Source organism: Phalaenopsis equestris, unplaced genomic scaffold (assembly GCF_001263595.1).
Source record: "Phalaenopsis equestris unplaced genomic scaffold, ASM126359v1 Scaffold001202, whole genome shotgun sequence".
Taxonomy (NCBI): domain Eukaryota; kingdom Viridiplantae; phylum Streptophyta; class Magnoliopsida; order Asparagales; family Orchidaceae; genus Phalaenopsis; species Phalaenopsis equestris.
This window is the reverse complement of record NW_018165641.1, coordinates 33,482-38,523: the sequence shown is the minus strand read 5'-3', so window position 1 is coordinate 38,523 and position 5,042 is coordinate 33,482.

Below are 5,042 nucleotides of genomic sequence, written 5' to 3'. Positions count from 1 at the left end.
TTTTTTCTAAATCAATAAAAATCATACGTAGATCATCTTTTCTCTGTACTTCTCCATCAAACCTCTCAACAAATGTATAAGTTTCATGGTAGACTTGCCTGACATAAATCCAAACTGATTATGAGAAATCTTTGTATCACGTCTTAACTATGTTTGGTGAGATTTTTTTTATTGTGAGCCACCATAGACCACGAAAGATTTCTATCTCAATGATTAGATTATGGAATTCAAAGATTAATATACTATCCTAAAGGATGATAATATTGTCTTAGAATGGATTTAATCGCACGGAGGATGAAAATCTTTGTATTTTTGGATCTGTGGAACTAGAATTTTTTCCTTACCTTACGAGTGTAAAATATGGTCTATTTTATTATGTGGTTTGATATCTGTATGGGGGGCCCCTCATAGTAAATTATGTGACTCCCAAATAATGAGAAATCAAGTATGTTTGATAAATTTTAAAGGTAACTTAAATTTCACAGCCCTCAGAATGTGCTTGAAGCAATTTTATAAAATTCTATACATGAAATCGAACAATTTGATATAAAACACAATTATGAATGGGTTGAGAGATATAAAAATCTAAAGTTTTTAAGTATAATTAAATTAATCAAACTTTGATTATCTCTAATACTTTGATTAATCCTGCATGAGAACTGCTCACAACCGACTCACATCTTTTGATTCGTTGGTTTCGGTCAAATAGGTCTTTTGTGAGCTTTGCAATTTCCTCCCTCACCAGAATTTCTTTCCCCTTGTCACTATTTCCTTCCTTGTTCCCGTATTGGCTGTCTTCCCTGTTCCCGTATTGGCTGTTTGGAAGGGATTCTACTGTAGCAACCGTGAGCAGACGGGTCGAGCGACACATAGGGTTGTTGTAGCTCTTGATCCAGGCTTCTGGGGTAATTTCTGTAAATGCTAATCTTTCTCTTTCATCGTTTTAGGCTTTTATTTTTTTCCACACTTCCGTATTGAAATTAGTTTTGTTTTCAAGCTCAAATTTTAGGCTTTTCTCGTTTCTGGCAGTCGTATGAGGCGCCGAACTCTTGTTAGAAGCATTGAAAGTGACTTGAACGCTTCTGTACGAATATTAACATGAAATCAATGAGGGCAAAGTGAAGATTAATGTGTTTAGAAGTGTTGGGGAGGAATTTAGTATTTTCGAAAAAGGCAAATTTATGCTGAAATACTATTATTGTTTTATGCTTTGGCAAGTAAAGTATTTTTTCTGGGTTAATTCTTGTTTTGAGCCAAATTTTATGAATTTCTATAGTGTCTACGAGCTCCAAGTTACTATATTAGGCAGCGAGCTCGAGACGAATATGTGGGCACTCATCGTATGACTGCTCCGTAAAGTCAGGTTAATTAATTTTGTGTTAATTTAAGAAAAATAATCTTCTATAGGTTGATTTTTATTTTGACGCAGAAGCATTCAGAACTTTCTTTATATTGTAAATTGATATCTGTAATTAATGTATGAATGCACATTTATTTTTTTACGATATGTAATGCTATAATCAGATTATGCTACATATGAATATTCATATGATATGAATTTCTTTCAGGTATTCATTTGTTATGTCTCATGCTTATACTTATGATAGATGTAATGCCTGATAAAATTTTGATGCAGTAGTGATGATTTAAATGTCTAAAGAAATGATATGAATTTCTTTCAGGTATTCATTTGTTATGTCTTATGCTTATACCTATGATACATGTAATGCCTGATAAAATTTTGATGCAGTAATGATGATTTAAATGTCTAAAGAAATGTTAGGAGGTAGACTATTGCATGAGTGCTTGCAAGTACATTATGCAGGGACGTAGTATTTCCGACTACTAATAGTTTTATGGGGATGAAACTCTGGGAACCGTTGGAATTAGACAGTGACAGAACATTAAAGAACTGTGAGTAAGTGGGAACCGTACATTTCAAAATTAAAGTTTGAGCTCATCTAGTTAAAATAGAAAATCATTTTATGAATTGTTTAAGATTTATAACTTTAGAGCACTTTAGTTGTTTAAGAAAAAAAGTTTTCTTTTTGCGACGCTATTTATATTTTGAAAATATTTTATTTTGAGGACTTTTAGTTTGCTTATATATATATATTTCTCTAAAGACTTTAGAGTTATTACCAAGCTGTCTTTCTTCTACTTAACTTCCAGGAACATTATTCCTTCTTCCTATAGTCATCTCATCAACAATTTCAAATTCACCTTAAGCTATCCCTAGCCAAATCTCTCAATAAAACTCTACATAATAAGGAAACAGCACATCAAGCAAGCATCTACACATGCAAACATCATCAAAGGCATGCAAACCAATCAACATACAAATTCATGCAATCCACCACATGGTTTCATTATTCTTTTGTGTTTACATATACAGGCACATCACATTTACATGAAAAGAAAACAAATAAAACCTATGCTAGCCTACCACATGAAACTAATATATGAACTTAAACATAGAATTGAACATAGTAACATCACAGATGTAGATATCACATTGGTTAATAATAGGGCTTCTTATATTATTCTACAATTGTTATATCTATACATTCAAAAATACATACGTATAATTATACATATATGCATGTATAAAGCACACATAATATATAGTTATACATATTCGTTTAATTACATACATACACTCACATTCACACACTTCATTATTATTCATACATATGAATAATAACATGCACATACACGTTTATTGAGATGTTTAATTGACTAATTAAATTTCTTAGTGATTTAATTAAATGTTTAATAGGTTAATTTAATTGTTAGTGGGTTAATTAAATTATTAGTTGGTTAATCAAGTAATTAGGTGGTTAATTAAATTATTAACTATTTAAGTTATTAGTGTGTCAATTAGGTTATTAATGGATTGATTAAGTTATTTATGAGTTGATTAAGTTATCTTTGAGTTGATTAGGTTATTAGTGGTTTATTTAAATTATTAAGTCAATTTTAATGTTTCGGCTGGCTAATGAGAGGATGTTTAGGTTTAACTAGATGATGATTAAGTGGATTAAAGGGTTATTAGTAGGGTTAAGTTTTTGGTTGGGGGAATTAGAAGGGGTTAGCAAATTATTAAAAGTTGTAACTTTCGACCATGGGTGAATTTGGGGATGTGAGCTTTTGAGTTTCGATTTTGGCAAGAGAAATGGCTAACATGCAAACTACACAAAATGGCATCATATAGGCACCTTATAACACTTATACAAGACCTATGATATAACATATAATATTCAACTTATGTAACCTAGAAGAATACTAACATGATAAATCTTAAAGTTTATGCACTATATGAACGATCTTTTCGATTTTGACATGTTAGGCATGTAAACATGCTAATTTCATAAAATGAAAATACATAAGCATCAAATAATGTAATTAGTAGAATAATCCTTTGATTTGAATAAACTACATGCATGAAGTCTGAAAAATTTTGAAGAAACATGAAAGATTTTGAAATTCATTGTGTGAAGACATAGGAGATTAAGATTTTGAAATTCATTGTGTGAAGACATAGGAGAATGAAAGAATTTTGAATTTTACATGGTGAAATGAATTTGGAAAAGAAAATATAATACCTTGCTTGATGTGAATTCCTTACTTGATGTGGAGATCTTCCTTTGCTTTGATGAATTTTTGCCTTCTCCTTCTTGTTCCTAGATGGTCTTCTCGGTTTTGATGGAGAGTTTTAAAATGGGGGCTCGGTTTTTGCTTCAAGTGGGAAGAAGAATGAGGTAGAGAAGAGGGGATTCTATTGAGGGGAGAAATTGGGTGTTGGGAAGAAGTTTCAACTATTATAAAGTTAGTGGGGGTGGTTTTCTTTGGAGGGAAATAGAGTTAAGGGGGAGGAACAACTAGGATTGAAGGAGGTGGGTTTTAAAATAAATGGCTAGTATTCATTTAATTTAAAGGGAAGAGGGGATGATCCACGACTAAGGGTGTTCTTGGATTGATGACATGGCATGAGTGGCTAGATGAGAAGAAGAATGGAAGGCTAGGCTCAAATGGCAATTTGGTACTTTAGACTAATGAGACGGTTTTTTTTTTGTAATTTGGTATAGGTAGTTAGGAAAAATTAAAATTATATTTCATTTTGAAGAGGACAAAACAATGATTCTAATGATCTAAGCCATTTCAAAAACGGAGTTCTCTAGCCTACGATATGATCGATTGACTATGAAGGTGGTTATGGGGTGATTATAGTAAAAAAATTGAGCTTGGCCTATTTGAAAGAGAAAAATTCAAGGAATTTAATGGTCTAAGTGGTTTTGGCCAATTCAAGTTCGATAACAAGATATGTTTGGTCAAAGTGGGTCCAAACCTCCAAACCCTTGGAGAGAGAGAGTGTTTATTTTTGAGCAAAAATTTTTATTAGATTTTTTTGATCCAAATGGTGTATTTTTGAATTTAAAACAACTTTTTGTTGAAGTCCGAAGTTGATTTGAAGTCATTTTGAGTGAGTTATGATCAAATTATTTGCTTTATCTTTCCTAATTATTGTTTTCTCTCTAATTATCATTTTCTTAAAAGGTACCCAAACAAAATTTGAATTGTGCGCGGAGGGACTCATTTGAACAATACGGATGTATTGGTGAAGTCCGTTTTAAAGAATAATGACTCATTGAAAAATTTTCATCTAAGACATTTTTCATGCTTGAAAATCTTAGGCGCACAATTTTACATAAAAAAATGGCATTCGATAATCATTAAATTTGTTTGCATGATGTACATATGTGAATATGAAGATCATACAACTTATGAAATACAATTTAGATCACTGAATTGATCTGTGATAAAAAATGATAATTTTAATGTTTATGACAATAATCATCATGCATAGAAATCTTGAATTGAAGAAATTTACATAAAAATTGTTTCAATTGATTTGTATGTTCTTTATTGTTGACAATAAGTCTCATGCAACTTTTAAAATGAGGTTTTGAACCTTATAATTCTAGGGTTTCGGTGATTAGGACTGAATTTAGGGTTATCTTTCAAAGCTGGTTTAAATTGAT